Source organism: Aedes albopictus, chromosome 2 (assembly GCF_035046485.1).
Source record: "Aedes albopictus strain Foshan chromosome 2, AalbF5, whole genome shotgun sequence".
In the NCBI taxonomy this organism is placed as follows: domain Eukaryota; kingdom Metazoa; phylum Arthropoda; class Insecta; order Diptera; family Culicidae; genus Aedes; species Aedes albopictus.
The window spans coordinates 485,476,462-485,495,818 of NC_085137.1; the positions used below are offsets into that span (position 1 = coordinate 485,476,462).

Genomic DNA, 19,357 nt, shown 5'->3' on the forward strand with positions numbered 1-19,357 from the left:
TTTTGTTTCTATTTCCGTAGACACTATCGAAGAAATTCCTTTTAATCCAAACGTCTTCAGAATAGATTCCGAAAATATGTTTAAAGTGAGTGTAGAATTAGCAAATGTTAAAATACACGTAAATAAAAAAAAAGTTTTTTTTTTCTGAAGTATATTTATAACATTCATGGATGCATTTGGCAATTTCACCTGGAACACATTCTGAAAAATCTCGAGATTTTACCTAAAATTCATCCTAAAAGGCCATACATATTACTAAAAGTTGCTTTCTGAATAAGTTAGCTAAAAACGTTTTTGAGGCTTTTCTGAATTCTGTTAGACAGTCGTCCAGGACTTGCGATGAGAAATCTTTGAAAAATAATGTTTTCCAAAAGGATACAAATAATTTTATACAATTCACAGAAAATCATGAATGCAGAGTTATATTGGCATCCTGAAAAAAATATTAGATGTAGAATGCTGAAAATCCTTCTATGTATTCTGATAGCATGCCTACAAATCATTCGAAAAAATTTCAAAAGCCTTCGATGAACTACAGTTTTGAAAATTGTTTGACTCCAAGAAATGTGCAGGACACTTTCACCACGATAGAGGAGATCCATATTACTTTTGCGTTCTGCTTGATGATTATTGTTTGTGCTTTTCAACTAATAAGTATCAAAGTATCAACATTATAGCTACGAATAACCAAAAAAATAAAAATAATATTGACATGGTCTAAAAAGTGCCTGATTCACTTTGGAATCTCCTGAGATTTACGTGATTTTTCCAGTTTATATAAAGTTCCTGATAATACTGGGATTACACTTCTTTCCCAGTAGTAGACATCCTGTTTAAGCTATTTAGTCTTGTTCAATATTCTTAAACAAAATTATGTACCCGCAGTTTCTGTTTTGAAATAATTAATAAGGATCACCGATATAAACAAACCAGGTTGTATTTGCGAAACTATAAGTTACATTTATGGTAATTACTTGCTCAAACAAGTCCACGTTGTTCAGTGGAATCTTTTTTTTGCGAGAACAACGAAGGTATATTTTATTTGCTAAAGGCAGGCCCGTACCCAAGCAATGGGCCTTAATGGGGTTTAATTCTTTCCTGTACCCCAAATTCATGCGGTTTTCACTGAAAATACTCAAAGCCATTCCCTTTCCAAAATCCCTTTGCCAAATTTCCAAGGGCTCTAATAACCCTTTTCCAAATATTGACAACCTTTGATTGGACAGCACTCCACGGCTGCAGAGTAAATGTTCAGCGGTTTCATTTTCACCTTGACAAAAACCAAACTTCCACATTTTTCCAATCTTGTATAGATGGTACCTACTGGGGTAGTGGCCGGTCGTCAGGCCCGTTGTTACTCTCAGGTCTCTCTTGCTCAAATTTGGCATAGTCTTGGTTTAGCTGCACTAGGCCTTATAAAGCTTTTTGCTTGTCTGGTATTCTTATTGGATTCTACCATAGACATTTGTCATGTTTTAGTTTCATCCTAAGAGTACACTCCGGAACACCACTTAATGGTTCAGGGACTATGAAGCTCAATAGTGCACCCTGTCTGGCTAAATTGTCGGCGTTTCCATTTCCCTGAATCCCACAATGGCCGGGCACCCAGTATAATGTTATTTACTTCGTTTCTACTGGCGAACTCCATCTAAAAAAAAAATGCTAGTGTGAAGCTTGGACTGGCACGTAAATGCCTTTAGCGCATTCAGAGCAGCTTGACTGTCTGAGAAGATGCTGATTTTTGCAAACCTGTAATTTCTTCTCAGACAAGTATTAGCGCACTCTAATATGGCTTGAATTTCTGCTTGAAACACAGTGGGTATGCATCCCATTGGTATAGCTTTACTTATGCCGGAGCCAAAAACTCCAGAACCAGTATTATCACCCATCTTAGACCCTTCAGTATAAAGCACAATAGAACCTGGACGAAAACTTGGCCCACCAGAATCCCAAACATAAAGGGAACATCATAGTTGGTCTTCGTAATCATCCAATACTCTACTGTTTTAATATCTGAGCTTAAATTTAAGTCTTGGACGATCTTCAAAGCTCGTACTAGATCACCTTCTAGCATAGCATAGCATAGCATAGCCGACCGTATACATCCTGGGGTGGCTGTCGATAGAGATGCGCCAGAAAAGTTTTGAAAAAAAAAGTCTTTGAAGCTTGCCCAGTTTTTTTTTTTTTTTTTTGAGCGGCTACCTCGATTGTTTTAGGCCACCATACAAGTGAAGCATATGTAATTCGCCTTGACGGAGGCTCTCTGAGAGAATTGCGCTGTGTGTGAAATCAATTTTTTTTAACATGGGAAAGGATAGGAGCTGCATTTTCAAATGCTTCTAAAATATTTAAGGGACTTCAGATTGAAAAAAGTGTTAATGTTTTGCAATATACTTTCAATTAGCTACATTATAACTGGTTTTAGACAAAAGTTTTTAAATCACAGTGTTATGTCTATAATATAGCGTATCAAAATCTCATTCGATAACATTAAGAACGTTTTGCTTGAAAAAAATTCTATAAAGAATTAGAAGCATTTGAAAATGCAGCTCCTATCCTTTCCCATGTTAAAAAAAATTGTTTTCACGCACAGCGCAATTCTCTCAGAGAGCCTCCGTCAAGGCGAATTTTTGGCCGGACTATTGCTGCGTAGATCCAGTTTGTCATGTTTGGTTGCAGCCCCCAGGTTTTCCTCAAGGCCTTATCGCAGACCTAAAAGACATTTGTATCCTTAGTTATTACCTAATTTAGATGAGACTTCCAGTTCAGTCTTTTTTGTACAAAGTTACACCGGGATGTTTAATTTCTCCCGAAAACTGAATTTGAGCTCCAGCCATGAAAGGCTGAGTAAGATGTAATATCTTCCTTCTGGTACCTAAAAGGAACGATAACAGTTTTGGAAGGGTTCACACTAGGGTGGCCCACACTTATATGAAAAACAAAAATTTCGAAAAATACCAAGTCTTACCTCCTAAATCAGTTGTTTTGGACTCCCAGAAGCTACGTTCAAAATTTGAGCAAAATCGGTTGAGCCTAAGGGGGCGCTCAAAACGCTTGAAGTTTGTATGGGAAAACTTGGCCAAATGTATGCAGGAATTTTAAGTTTTCGAATTTTGCCGCTAGGTGGCGCTGTAAGCGTTCAATAATCAAACCCTTTGGTATTATTGTAGGTGACTATATGCCAGAGAACTTTGTCGAAGACCGCGAAGTGATCCGACGGCTGTGAAAAAAGTTATACCCTCGGCAAAGTGAGGCAAAGTATTGAGATTTCATTATTGATATTATTCCTTTACATGTGTTGGAAAAATAACAATAAAGTTTATCCTCACTTTTCCTAGGGTATAACTTTTTTCACAGACGTTGGATCACTTTGCGGTCTTCGACAAAGTTGTTTGGCATATAGTCACCTACAATAATACCAAAGGGTTTGATTATTGAACGCTTACAGCGCCACCTAGCGGCAAAATTCGAAAACTTGAAATTTCTGCATACATTTGGCCTAGTTTTCCCATACAAACTTCAAGCGTTTTGAGCGCCCCCTTATGCTCAACCGATTTTCCTCAAATTTTGAACGTAGCTTCTGGGAGTTCAAAACAACTGATTGAGGAGGTAAGACTTGGCATTTTTCGAAATTTTTGTTTTTCATATAAGTGTGGGCCACCTTAGTTCACACTTAATCCTTCTTTCCTACACCATTCTAGAGTAACATGCAGCACATATTGGAGCCGATTTGAAATCGTAGTACCGTATTTCCTACGTACCAAAATGGCCACATATCCGCGTATCCTATCACCTCAAAACCTTGATTTATTACCATTTTAAGGAGTTCGTCTACAACCAAAGACCACAGTAAGGTCCATAGTATTCTTCCTTGAGGACAGCCCTTCATACATCTAACAGACAGTTGCGCACCTCCGAGATCAGTAGTAATCTTCCGAGTTTCAAGCATAGATATTATTCATTCAATAATGCATTTACCCAAGCCCCTTGCTTCCATCGCTGAACGCATGGAGCTGTGGGGTGCATTGTCGAATACTCCCTCAATGTCGAGAAAAGCAACCACGGCTACTTCCTTGGCTTGAAGCGATTTCTCAACTTTACTCACCACCGACTGTAGTGCCGTTATTGTAGATTTACCCGATTGATAAGCATTCTGAAATTTACAAAGAGGCATGTCTACTAAACTTGTAGACTTGATAAAGTCATCCATGATTTTTTCCATGGTTTTTAACAGAACGTACGAAAGGCTTATGGGTCCGAAGGCTTTTGGAATTGTTTTGTCCCGTTTGCCATCTTTTGGGATAAAAACAACACGAATTTTACGCCACGCCTTAGGTCTGTGATTTAAAGTAATACTGGCTCTGAATATTTCAGTTAAAAGCGGACAATCGCCCATTTTCCCTGTTGAAGTAAAGCTGGAAAAATTCCATTTTTGCCGGCAGATTTGTAAGATTAAAAAGAACTCAATTTCGAACCTCGACGGTGTGAAAATTTCAAAACCTTTTGATAGGCATTGATCGACCATGCATGTCTTGCCTTATATGAGTCCTGTTCTTCATTCGAAAAAGGAATCGATCCTGGGAAGTGAGTTCTCCTCATATCTTCCTAAGTGTCAGAGAATCAACAGTAAAACTGCCATCTTTTTTTTTAAGACTTTCAAGACCATTTGAATGGTCTTTCGAAAGGACTTTATGCAGCCTTGCAGCTGCAAGAGCGTTATTGTTGTCTTCACATACCCGTCTCCAGTCCTTTCGTTTGGCTAGCCTCAATTCCCTGGTGGTTATTGTTTATGTCCATTGTTCAAAATATTTTCTTTTGAATCAACCATACATATTTTTGGAGACAAAAGTTTTCGATCATAACAAGCTAGCGGAACAGTGTTTTTTCGCTATTTAACCAGAATGACTTATATATACCAACAACTCCGAGTTGTTTATCGAAAACCCAGTTTGCATGCAGTTTTTTATTATATTTTTGTACATATTGGTATGCAGTTTAAATAAAAATAAAAGAGAAATAAATCTTGTTCCGATTTTATGTGAAATTTGATTTAATAGACATTTCGAAAATTGAAATGTCCACTAAGTCGAAGAATACCTAGCGTTTTGAAACGATAGAATAAGAACTGTACCAAAAGTGCTGAAATTTAAGAAAAGTTTTAAACATTTCCGCCATTTTTCTAACATGACTGAAAGCAGGTTTTGACGAATCGGTATCTTAGTTCTGGGATTTATTTGTTAAAATTTGTCGTTGGCCAAAACCAGCACCCGTACCATTATAAAAGCATCTTTGTGCGCCAACTCTCCTCCAATTAACCTACATTATCTAATAACCCAAATTTTACTGCACCATTTCTCTCGCTCGTAAAACCCATCGCCTTTAATCGGTGACGTCACGCAATACTCCCCCAAAAGACCAGTCGCTCGTCGTTCGTCGGATGCACACCTTGTCTCACCCGCCCGCATCATCCCGTGAACCCAACTCGAGTACCGTCTCGACGAAGGGGACGGATAGGGCGGCTGACTGGAACCACCACGTGTACATGTGTCTGTGCACGTTCGAACTGCATCGTTTGACTCTGATGGACGAAACCTTGAACCAATAAATCTGTCTGTGTCGGAATGCGGTGCGGCGGGGAGAACCGTTTGTTGATTTCCAGTCAGGATCCCGAAGCTTTCCCCAACCGAATGGAAGGACGAGTGTGCGCACATCTCAATCAAGGAAGCTTTCGCGCGCTCTCGCTCTCAGAGGGGCTGCTCGTTCTCTCGAACGAGTCATGCGCCGTTTCCGCCCGGTGTGGATTTCGTGGGGAACTAGGACCCGTGGCGTTCATCCACTGATAAGGATCTGAGGGAGGACGGATGAACGCCCGGTTCCGGGCGGTACTTTCCGTTACGTTCATCCCGAACAGCTGGTTGCATCGGAATCCGAAGGATCGTTATTTGGGGCCGATCCCGTGTCCCGTGGTGGATCGGGCTGCCCAAAATTTTAATCAGTCTGTCGACGGACCGCGATGAAGTTACACGTTTTTTCGGCAAAGCTGCGTTTTTCCCACAGCAACAGCATCAGCGCTAGCATTCGTCGTCGTCGTCGGGTAAAACAGCGTCGTTCGGTGCCACCGTTGTCGCGTACCTCCCGTTCCGTCGCCGTCGTTGGGAGAGGCCGGGTAACCGCCGCAGCATCCATCCAACTTGGAAACCAATCGATACGGAATTCGATTTCGGGTCCGGGTCGATCGTAAAGCGCGTCGCGGCGTGAAGGATTCCGTTACGGTGACGTCGTCGTCGGTGGAGCCGTGTCGTCGTGATGTCCGCTGGGATGCACCTTCCTAGACTTTAACGGCGGGTGAAACTTTCTCCAGAAACGCAACGCACATATCGCAAATGCTCTAAAACCTGTCATATCGAGAAAAGTTTTCCACCGGTTTCCCCCTCGGGAAAATTGAAGAATTTTCACATATCAAAGGGTATCATCTATCGGTGGAGTGCAGGCTTGAGACGGTTTGAAGAAGAACTAAGGCGAAGAAGAGCAAGTTTTTCTCATCGAGTTGAAGAGCTCGGTAGACTGTTTGGGCTAGACGAGTTTCCAACAAGTCATTATCGTCGCCGGCAAGAGGCGGAAAGGAGTGTATCAATGGCAAATTGAACCGCATTCAAGCCCTGTGGATGCGTGTGCTTCCGTGTAGTGAAGTGTTGTTCCCCCGGATTGCTATTTCTGGTAGAGGAAATACGAAACCAAATTAGAACCGCTTAGTTCTTACGGTTGGTTGTCACGCGCGCGGAAGTGTTTTGATTTCAAAGTGTCGTGTCCTGTTGCCGTTGTGTGCTGCGGTACGTTTGCGAACGTTTGTGCTAGACTGATAGGCGACCCGACTTTCCCACAACCGCTTTCCCTGCACGTACTCCCCCGCTTATTTCGTAGGATCCAGGTCAAGAGTGCACGCCGTACTGCAGAGAGCTGGAACATACTGCAGAACAGGCGACAGCAGCTGGGAATTACCATCATCGCATCCCCTCAGTACCAGTGCCGTGTAACAACAGCACCAACAACAACAAACAGTGTGAGAATGTGACTCCGGCTTGGCCCGGGCCTGGAATATCCAAGAGACGAACGCGAATATTGAATTACTTGGCGCGCGCGGAAAAACAAGTGCTCACACGTGACCTGAATCAATCGCCTCTGCTACTCGCGCGATCTGTATGTTTGGTAAACAAATCCCCGATCCAGCCGAGGCGGTTCGGGAGTGAAGTGGTTTTTCGTTTGTACCAAGTGGAGGATTACACCAGCCTCGATTCCGGTCGTTGAGGTCGGATGTGGAAATTTTATTGCCCGGAGCAATGTGAAGTGGCAGCGATAAATCATTTTAGCTCAGATGGCTGGAATGTGAACCACAAGGGAAGCACGTGAAACGAGAACTCTGCTCCGGAGCAGAAACAGCTGATTTTGGTGAATTATGTAAGGTATACGACCCAACCCACTCGACACAGAGAGAGAGTGGAAGATATGGTTCCGAAAAGTGGTTGATATTGGTAGTGGAGTGGAGTTTGAGTATCGTATGAATTTATTAGACACGAATTGTCACAGTGGGGGGTAACGCTGGACAGGACAGGCATGAATTAATTAGCATAATCCATTGCGGCATGAATTGAACTGTCATCGATCAATTCATAATTGATATGCGTATAAGCTGGAATTGTGATTTTCCGGGGAATCGTTTCAAGCTTTGAAACTCATTACTGCAAATTGGCTCGTGGGTGTTGCTTATTCGATTACGAAATCCGACAACTGTGACACCTCTCATGACAAACAGTTTTTTTTTTTGTCAGTGTAGTTATGAGTGATATAAATAGACTTACATTTTGTCTAAAACATTGAAGCCTTTGAAGCAGATTGATTTTGTGAACTTGATAGCCTGCCGGAAAAAAAATGCAAATCATACTGTTTAACCCTCCTAAAATGTTAAGATTTTCGCACCACGACAGCGTAGTGCACGTTCAGTGTGCCTGTCTGGGTCATATTGACCCCATTCTCCTACTAGGGTTAAGCCCCTCATACTGATTTTTTTTTCAGTTTTATCAAAATAAAACAAATTTTGACCATCTCGAGAGTAGCATTAAAATGGTCTTGTAGCACTTCTTAGGATAGTTCAAAAATTGTCGTCGAGCTTAGGACCTCAGCACCTTATTAAATCTTTTAACTATACACAATTCGACACTGATTTTTCATTTGGGCCTAACTGACATTTTCGCGTTCTCTTCATCGATCCTCTCTTTGTGTTATCATAGAATGTGTATTGAGTTTTCCTAAGATTTTTGGTTGAAATGCGAAGAAGGCGACTACATGTTGCTATAGAAACAAAAAGAGTAATGATTTTGTTTGTTTTGATCAAGTTATTAGCGAAAGAGAGAGTCGACGAAGAGAAATCGATCAAGTCAGTTAGTCCCTAATGAAAAATCATTGTCGAATTGTTCAGTTTTTTGCCCTCCATCCTCGGCCGCGTCTGACATTTGCCAGATAGTTCAGCACCGCTGCCCATATTCGCATAGTCACCTGGTCTCTTGCATACACTAACCCTCCAGGGTACTTGTTCGGTATTCCCACATCATGCCCTGCGCATCGTATCCTCCCAGCTTTTGCGACCTTCCAGGTGTTTGGTTCGCCGTAGAGTGCAGCAAGCTCGAGTGGTTCATTCTTCGCCGCGACACACCATTCCCTTGCACACCGCCAAAGATGGCCCTAAGCCGTCGACGCTCGAACACTTCAGGGGCCTGGATATCTTAGTCCGGGTCTCGTACCCGAAGAGAACCACCGGTCCTATCAGGGTCTTGTAAATGGTGTACATTTGGTGTGCAGGTGAATCTCTTTCGACCGCAGGTTCTTGTGGAGCCCATGGTAGGCCAAACTTCCACTGATATTGCGCCTTCGTATTTCATGGCTAATGTTGTTGTCTGTCGTTAATAAGAATCCAAGGTAGATGAAGTCCTCCACCACCTCGAAGATATCCCCGTCATTCGCCAATCGTCAAATGCTCTTGCAATAATATCTATCCATATCATCCGCAAAACAGACAAATTGGCCGGATTTCGTGAAGATCGTGCCCCGGCTACTTCTTCTTCTTCTTCATGGCTCGACGTTCGCATTGGAACTTCGCCTGTCTCTTGTCAACTTAGTGTTCTTAGAGCACTTCCACAGTTATTGATTGAAGGACTTTCTTTGCCTGCCATTGCATGAATTTGTACATTGTGTGGCATGTACAATGAAACACTATACCCAGGGAGTCGAGCAAATTTTCCCGACCGGAACAGGAATCGAACCCGTCGTCTCCGGATTGGCGTTCCATAGCCTCAACCACAAGGCTAACCGGCCGCAACAGTTGCTGACGTCGATAATGTCGGAATCAGAACGTGGTCGATTTGCGATGCCATCTGCTGTTGTAATCTCCAGGCCAGTGTGTGGATTTTTATCGCGAACCACTGAATGGTCCATGCTCAGCAAGTGATACATTCGCGAATGTAACATTTCATGAACCAACATGATCGGGAACGCTCCCCGAAATGCTGTTCATTCTCTTGCCCGGTTCGATACGAGAGCGTAATCAAGAGAGAAGATGCTCGATGACGCTAATGAAAGCGATGCATTCGGTAAGAATATTTTATTGCCATAATTCTTTTTTTATTGTGACTACACAACCTGCAACGTCATGAATACAGTTAAATTAAATAGTATTTCACGTTTTTAAAGCGAAAACGCATTAAATACTGATGAAAATAACGATTATTCACAGTTGCCCCAAGCCACCGATGAGCGATCATCGGTAAGTGTTACACTTAGCGATGCCCGCTCATCGCCGCAGCTTGTTTATATCGGAGTATCCTCTTTGTGTTCCTTCGTGAACCATGCGACTCGACGAGAGAACATACACCGCTTGGTAATTGAAACAGAACCAACAGAAGGGAAGAAAAACTGCCGAGTGGTTCACTGATCACTTTTTCGTCCAAACACTGCTCCAGGCGTAACGCTACGGGAGGCTGTGCTGGCAGTAGATGCTTAGGTGTTTTTAGAGGCGGCGTCATCTACCAGGTATGCCGTTCTCGTTCCTCAGCTAGCTGGTGGGCGCTAAACTTTCAATTCGTCGGTCTAAATTCCTCAGCCCTTCCTTCAGTTTGCAACTCTTAACAATGTTAAGAGTAACATCAGAGAATACAAATATGGATGCTACAATGGCTGACTTGGATCCCTACTCACGATTCCAAGAGCACCAATCTAAAAAAAATCGGAAACAAATGCGCTCGATTCGGAAAAGCTGCTTCTTTTTGCAAGTGAGCAAAGCCAGGATCAACAAATGCGGCTTGGTTCGATGCTTCGTTCGTCAGATTTGTGCCTTTAAAGTTTGTATGCAAAATTGCAATGGGATTTCTTGATGTTTCACCTTAACAGTTTTTTAAACGTTTCATATCACTATATTCTGCCTTTCACCAGTATTTTGATGATGTACGTGATAAAATTGATCAAAGCATAAAGATTGCGCCATTGGCAGTATTAGCGTTGGGCAATTTTAAATCGATGTGCGCAACATCGATGTTTTTGTTTCGATTAATCGATTTTTTGAATCGATGTTGAAGCCCCACAAAATCGACCGAATCGATTTTTTACATTCGATTTTTATTTCGATTCAAAAATATTTAATTTTCATTTTTCTTCCGAATGCATTGTCTCAACGTTATATAAATGTTCGACATTGGCGTAGTTAGGATTTTCTTCTGGAGGGGGCCCAGGGGAGGCTGACTTGAGATGACTTTCAAGCGGCATGGGGCCAGGGATCTATCAAGTGATTCCTTCTGTGATTCTTTCGGGAATAACTTCCAGGATTATTTTGAAACTGCCTCCGAGAGCTCTTCTTGGAATCAGGAACTGTTTAAAGGTTCCCTTGAGAATTCCTCTTGGGATTGCTTTCAAGCTTCCTCCTGGGGTTTCTTCAGGAACTGCTTCAGGGATTGCTTCAAAAGTTGAGGAATCCTTTAGAGATTCCTTCAGAAATTCCCTCAGGAATTCCTCCCGGAAAACCATCCAGGAATTATTCCGGATATTCTTCCTGGCATTCCTCCAGGCATTTCTCCAGGGACTTTTCCGGGAATTCCATCAAGAATTTCTCCAGGGATTATCCCTGGAGGATTTCTTCAGGAATTGTTCCAAGAATTCCTCCACGTATTGATCCAAGGATTCCTTCAGCGATTTCTTCGGAAATTCCTACAGCAATTCCTACAGGAATTTCCCCAGGAAGTCCTCCATGGATTCCTTTGGAAATTCTTTCTGGAATTTATTCAAAAATTCCTTTAGGAATTTTTCCAGGGATTCCTCCGGAATTTTTTCCAGAGTTTTCTCCAGTAATTTCTTCAGTAATTTCTCCATGGATTCCTCTCAGGATTCTCCCAGATATTCCTGCAGAAATTTCTTCGACGATTCCTCCAAAAACTCCTCTAGAAATAGTTCTCGGGGAATTCCTCTAAGAATTTCTTCCGGAATTTCTCCAGGGATTCCTCCCAGAATTCCTTCAGAGACTCCTCCAGGGATTTCTTCAAGAATTTCTCTAGGGATTTCTCCAGGAGTTCCACTTGGGATTCCGTCAGGAATTTGTCTAGAAGATCCTCCAGGCATTCCTCCTGAGGTTCCTCCAGAAATTGCTTCAGGGATTCCTCCAGCGATTTTTCCAAAAAGTCCTCCAGAAGTTCTTCCTAGAATTTCTCCAGAAATTTATTTAAGGCTTCCTCCAGGAATTCCTCAAGATGTTTCTTCTCCAGGGATTCCTCTTAGATTTCCTCTAGGGAATCCTCCAGGGCTTCATCCTGAGATTCCATCGAGATTTCTTCCAGAATATGCTCTTGACATTCATCCAAGAATTTATCCAGGGTGTCCCCCAGGAAATTCTGCTGAAATTCCTCCAGGGTTTCCTCAGGTATTCCTACAGGAATATCTCCAGGAATATCTTTAGGATTTCCTCCACGCATTCATCCAGGAATTTCTTCAGAGACGGTTCGATGAACAATCTCAATTTTTGATAATAAATTAATTTAGAAAAATAGGTACACGTACTTGTACTTCATGCTGCAAACGGATCATTTTATGGTTTTGCAATATTTTATAATGACGAATCAATTCGAAGCATCCGATTAAATCGGTGAATGAATTCTGCTGGTCCGATTCGAATCGATTCACAAATATCGATGTCACAGCTAAACTTTCCCAATGCTAGGCAGTACAAGTTGCGCGTGGAAAAATTATATATTTGAAAGTGATGTACCTACAACAGCTAAACTCGACATTTACAGTTAGGCCAAACTTAGGACAAACAACGATGCAAATATTTACCCCCTGATGAAGACACAAACCCCGAGTCGAAACGTTGGGTATATAAAGAACGTCGTTTGTTTAGTTAATGCTTGCGTAGCCAAACATGTACAAATTCACCATACAGCCGATCAATACTTCCAGTGAGCTTTTCGCTCTTTGATACTTAGACAACGGACTAGCATGCAACGCTCAGTGGCACAGCCGAAAACTTTTCTTGGCAGCTGCGGCAGGATTCGAACCCGTGCTCCTCAGCACGATGCGACGAAGAGCTTGGTGGCACTAGCCTCACGATCACAGAGCCGATCACCAGATTAATCAAAGCATGACCGTAAAACAATAAAAGTAAAATATTGTCGCAAAATGGGGTGACAAAATCGAGTCCATACTGTAGGAACTTAAAATAGTACTTCATACTGATTGTCTGGGTTAGAAGTGACTTTTCGGCTGTCGCTAGTTGTATAAGTTGTTGCTTCAATTCTCGGATACTTATTCAAAACGACGTATCAACATAGGATTTGCGTGTATTATACGTCGTTTTGAAAAAAGTATCCGAGAATTCCTGTTTGGTCCAGGAACTTTTCGTAAAAGAAATTTCCTTGACATCCTTGGGCATAGAGTATCTTCGTGCCTGCCACATGATATACACATGGTATACATAGACAAAGGAAGCTCTCAGTTAATAACTGTGAAAGTGAACATAGAACTATCTGCTGAGAGGTAGGCTTTGTCCCAGTAGGGACGCTACGCCAAGAAGAAGAATTTTAACACCCACATAAGCGTTTTTTTCTGAACAAATTTCGTTTGCGATTACGAGTTATTGGAACTAACACCACCAGATACTTATCTCGGGGTATCATGATGTATCTACCCAAATAAAATGCTTTCTTCTTGTTTAAGAGATAACTACATCCACAAAGTAAATAATCCGAGGGGTCAATAGTGAAACCACAGAACTGACATCTCTCTGATTGAATTTTCTTGTGCTTCAGCAAAACAAAAAATGTCAAGCCGGGATTCACAATCCTGTGCACACATTTAATTTGCGTTTGTTACCCGACTGGAAGTTTCAAACGAAAATGTAACATAATTCTAACTAACCCTTATATTTATAACTTGTTGTGTTATCAGAAGGCCGGCTCCATAGGCTTTCGACCGCAGCATCTGTGCAACCGCCCGTACGAATAGCATACGATTGGGTTCGACACCGATCAGCGATGTCGGTAATTATCTTTCGCCGCTGAGCGGACGCCTCGCAATCAGGCCGTGCTTTTCATCGCTGAATATTCTCATCACGAGACCTAGTTAGCTTGGTATGCGTGCACGTTTGTGTTTTTATATTCAAATGCTTTATCTGTGTGCACCGCAAGCGTTCGGGCCGAACAGTGTCTATACAATCCATTCGGTATGGCCGAGCCGAACAAACAAGCGCGCTCACGGTGTGCCAAAAACCGTTATTATCAAATAAAAATGTCCACCAATTTGGCACCCGTCATTCGAAAGATATACTATCCTAGTATCTACTCTGAAAATTTGAAAATCTTTCATCGAGGGAAATTGAAGTTTTTGCCATTTGAGCATATTGCGTTATTTCTATAGAATTTTCATATATGATATGCACATATCGTTGTTCTACGGCTATTAATGATTTCAACAAATATATGCACATAAGTTTTTCTAACACTTATCAACATGTATGATATCCAAGCATAGTTTCTGCAAATTTGACAACATTTTGTTAGAGGAATCACAAGTTACAGTAATTTGAATAGTTTACTCTGATATCACAACATATTTCCCTAATATGTTACCTATAATTCAGTTACTTACATATAAGTTTCAAACCCGTATACGTCATCAAAACATTTTTTTAGAAATTTGTATTGAATCTACGTGATTGTTGGGTATATATGCGATAAATTTGAAACCATTATATTGCTGGGTTTGATAGCCACGCTGGCTTAAGAGTTTAAGACATTTATAAAATAATTTGAAAAAGTGTTAGGAAGAAAATCTACCACATGTTTAAAATATTTTCTATAAATGTAGTAAAAATGTGTCTTTAACATGGATAACCGATGCTTTTTAAAAAAAAAAAAAAAATCCATCAGATAATTGGAGTTATAGCTTATGGTATTGGGTATCAACTCCAATTTATCAAAAATTAAGTGAGATTATGAGATTATCATATTTACACCCTTAAACAACTGCCATGACGTGTTTGAAATTGTAACAACAACAATATATATTAGCATGGGTAGAAATAGACATTTCACTCCTGCACACTTTTTGAGTTCCATTTTGGCCCCATATAAACTGTGAAAATTACAGCACGATCGGAGAAACTATATTTTAGCGCCAGCCGATTTAAGTTTTCATACAATTTACTGTAGGAAAAATCACCTTTTCAAAGAAAAATCGCCACAGGTGGCCCCTTAATCCCTAAAAATTATATTGATAAATGCATTCTGTAGGAAATTTGACGAGGAATCAACCCTCTGAATACCGCAAATCGATCTAAGGCATGTGGAAAAAGCTATTGACTGAAAACCGAATAGCAATGCAACGCCGTTTAACATGTAAGGAATACAGTGGTTTTTCGGTTTTATCACGATCAAAAAAAAATTTACCGTGATATAAACGAAACCGTGAATTTGGTGAAACGAGAAAAAAATGTAATTTTTTCATTCAAAATCGTTCAGCTGTAATATATATGAGTCGTAGTTCACATTTTTTAACAGTTTTGGTGGACTGGGCAATGCAGTATTGATTTTATTTTCATTTCGGAATTTTTTAGAACAAGTGTGATAAAAACGAAACGGAAATCGTGATAAAATCGAATAGAAAAGCGTGAATTCGGGCGAGTAGTGATTAAAACGACTAGTGATAAAACCGAAACGCCACTGTAACAATAAATAATAATATATCGTCATTTTATTGATAGGGTAAGGCTTTATGTTTTTTTTAACGAACATTACATCGCTTTGCGGTTTTCGCAGGTCCAAATTCTCGTGAAGTTTTCTTCAGAGATCACATCATTAATTTTTAGGGATCAAGGGGCGATTTTCTTTGAAGAAGTAAATTCTTCTCATACTAAATAGTATGAACATTTAAAAAAGACGGGCGCTAAAATATAGTTTCTTTGATTGAGCTGAAATTTTACGCAGTTGATATGAGGGCAAAATGGCACTCAAAAAGTATACAGGAGCGAGAGTTTTACCATTTTCCCCATATAACCGTGTCCCAGACTAATACATATGGAACAATACATATAATCCTGTGTTCGACATTTAGGTTGAACATTGCATAAACAATTTATATTAATTTTCCTATACTTCAAAATGATTAGCTATTGTGCTTCTTGTCGTATCTAATTCAAAGTTATCTTTTTGTTCAGTAAACGGAATATAATACTTCTTTTAAACTTCCGATCATTAGAAACTGTGCATTTACATAGCATTTCAAGTACAATTTAATAACACATAATAAATCTATTAGATTTTATAAAAAATCACTTATTTATACATAAAATCGTACGTATATAAAGATACGCAAGGATTCCTTATCATTGATGAAATTTCAGTCGTTGCATAGCTCAGATCCAGCTCGTAGGAAGATACTCGAAAGATACACTTTTTAAATTTATTTTACAAACGTCTTAACCCATATCCGCCCAGCGTCCTATTTATAGGACAGATGCCCCGAACGCCCAGCGTCCTATAAATAGGACAGTCCTTTTGATGTGAATATCTCCAGAATTATGCAAGATTTTAGAATACTTTCTTCAGAGAAGATGTTCTCCACACCCATACCTTGCTCATAGTGAACCATATAGTTTGTGACTGGTCCACTAGGTGGCGTAAACGATGCTGCAAAGAATGCATATTGTCACAATCTGTGAGCATCATTTCCAATGCGAAAAAAATGTATTTCCCTGGAATCTTGACAATAATTAACAATTTACAGTTCATTTCTTCGACAGAGTTGTTAATCAATACATACAAAAGTCGATATATGTATAATTGTATGTTTATATGCTTGTATGTTTATATGTTTTTATGTTTGTCTATTTGTATGTTTATATGTATGTACGTATGTATATATGTATGCCGGAACATAGGCATAACTCTGAAATGCGTCAAGTAATTTCAATCAAATTTGGTATACACATTCCTTAGGATGTGGAGGTGGCAGCAGGGGTACTGAAATTCAAGATGGCGGCTTAAGGGCTGTTCATATACCACGTAGCCCAAAATTTGGCCAGCTTAGAGCCCCATCCCCCCTCGTAGACTTTTGTCCATACAAAAATTTTGAAATTTGTATGGAGCGTAGACTTTGGTCAGAACCCCCTCCTCCCCCGAAAAAGTCTACGTGGTTTATGAGCGGCCCCTTAGGTTCCAAGATGGCGGTGAAAACTCCAGAATATATGCTTTTTAACGGCAATACTCCTTCGGATACTATGCAATATGGGTATCTATCGATCGGGCTTCACAAGTAGAACTCAAAAATGATTATCCGACGCCATTTTGAAATTCAAGATGGCGGACCATATCCAAGATGGCGGCCATGGAAGAGTAGTTTGATCTATAATACCATGCAATATGGGTATCTATCGATCGGGCATGATGAGTAGAAGTCGATAATCGATATTTAACGCCATTTTGAAATCCAAGATGGCGGACCATATCCAAGATGGCGGCCATGGAAGAGTAGTTTGATCTATAATACCATGAAATATGAATATCTATCGATCGGGCATGATGAGTAGAAGTCAAAAATCGACATTTAACGCCATTTTGAAATCCAAGATGGCGGACCTTATCCAATATGGCGGCCACGGAATGGTGTTTGAGCTATTCTACCATGCAATATGGGTATCTATCGATCGGGCTTCATGTGTAGAAGTCAAAAATCGATATTTGAATCTATTTCGAAATCCAAGATGGCGGCCACAGAATGAGAGTTTGAGCTATGATACCATGCAATATGGGTATCTATCGATCGGGCTCCATGAGTAGAATTCAAAAATGAATATCCGACGCCATTTTGAAACCCAAGATGGCAGACCATATTCAAGATGGCGGCCGCGGAATGGTAGTTTGAGCTATAATACCATGCAATATGGGTATCTACCGATAGGGCTCAATGAGAAAAGGGATGAGGGTCATGGTAGATGGTAGGGTAGCGGGTAGGATAAAGTAGGGTAGGTAGTAGAGTAGGGTGAAGAACTGAATTGAGATTATATGAACTGTGGTTTTTTTGAGATACCTTCGGAAATTCTTTCCAGCATTTCTCCAGGCATTCCTTTCGAGAATCTTCTCAGGTTTATTTCCGAGATTCCTTCATATATTGCTTCCGAGATTGCTGTACGGATTGCTCCGGAGTTCTCTTCAGGGATTTTTGCAGGGGTTGCTTAGGAAAATCCTGAAAGGATTCTCTTATTTATTCTTTTCTGCATTCCTTCAGGAATTTGTGCTGGAATTCCTTCAAAAATTCCTTCCAGGATTATTCCTTTTTCTTGTTGTTCCTTAGAGGATTCCTCCCGAAAAAATATGAAAAAAATATATGTTTTCCCAAGTTTTTTTTTTTCAGGCAATCCTAGATCATAGAGACATCTTCTATGGTTCTTAGCTGGAATGCCTCTTCAGCTTCTGGCCGGCATTCTTGTCATGATCTCTCTAAGGATTCCATCAGGTATTCTTTACGGGATTGTTCAGGAGCAACTTCAGGAATTTCTGCCAGAATTTCTTCAGAAAATCCTGAAGGGATTCTTTCAGATATTTTAACCAGCAGTTTTTCACGGATATCTTCTGGAATTACTTCACAGATTCATTTTAGTATACTTTCAAAGCGTTTTGTCGAAACATATTCTGAGAATCCTAATGGAATTCTTTCTACGAGCCGGGATTTATACAGCAATTCATCCCGGGATTTCATCTGTGATTATTTCAGGGGTTCCTACCAAGCTTTCAGCTGAGATTCCCTCAGAACTCTATCAGATATGCCCCTCAGAATTCCTTCAGTAGATCTTCCCGGGATTTCTACCGGGAATGTTCTCTCAACCAGTCGAAATTACATGAAATTAGATGAACCATGCATTGCATACTTTTAGGCGTTTATCGGGTTATATTTCTGCGCCAATTTAAAAGTCCATTTTCTATTCTTTTGGAGTGGTTATCATCTCTCTCACTTGTTTAGAGCTGTATTGTATCTATACGGATCAGAATATAACGATAGCGCAGAATTTGGGCTGAAATAGAACTCGGGAAAATTATTAGATATTGAGGACCTACAATGAAGATTTTTTTTGGAACTACACCATAGACTTCCATTTTTTTCATCAAATCATGTTTATTTTATTGGAATTCGACCGCTGATAACAAATTTATTTGAAGATTTAAATTGTGAGACACCTTGGGCGTTAACGGGTTAAGCTCCCATACCATTGTGATTATCAAACCCACCAATAGAATGGTTGCAACTTATCGCAAATTGGATAAAAAAACACGCATATTAAATACTAATTTCTAAAAAGGATAACATTTTTGCTCTGATGACATATACATACATATGATAGTTGCATGGAAATAATTGGATTATAGCGATTATAAGTAAAATTTAGGGAAATAGAGTAAATTATTTAAATAACTGTAACTTGAGGGGAATCTCAAAGGAAGGAATTTAACAAAATGTTGTCAAATTTGCAGAAACTGTGCCTAAATATCATACACGTTGGATAGTATTTGAAAAACTAATGTTTATTTGGGTTGAAATTGTAAATGGCCATAGAACTACGATATGTACATATTTACTCATATAAGAAAATCCTATAGAAATAACGCAATATACTCAAATGACAAAAACTTCAATTTCCCTCGATGAAAGATTTTCAAATTTTCAGAGTAGATACTAGGATGGTATATCTTTCGAATGACGGGTGCCAAATTGGTGGACATTTTTATTTGTTAATAACGGTTTTTGGCACACCGTGCGCTGTGACACAAGCAGATGC

At 40.2% G+C, this 19,357-nt stretch overlaps 1 protein-coding gene across 13 annotated transcripts in view; it reads left to right on the forward strand.

Moving 5' to 3' along the window:
• Positions 1-19,357, forward strand: part of LOC109424340 (collagen alpha-1(XVIII) chain) — a 1,002,865-nt gene that overhangs the window by 378,513 nt on the left and 604,995 nt on the right. Inside the window, exon 1 of one of the 13 annotated variants that reach the window (XM_062854165.1) lies at positions 5,712-7,460. The exons of 11 other annotated variants lie outside the window; for them this stretch is intronic. The gene's annotated coding sequence lies outside the window, so the exon portion shown is untranslated. Of the gene's footprint in view, positions 1-5,711; positions 7,461-19,357 lie in introns of those variants that run through there. One more of the 13 variants, XM_062854166.1, reaches the window with a different exon arrangement.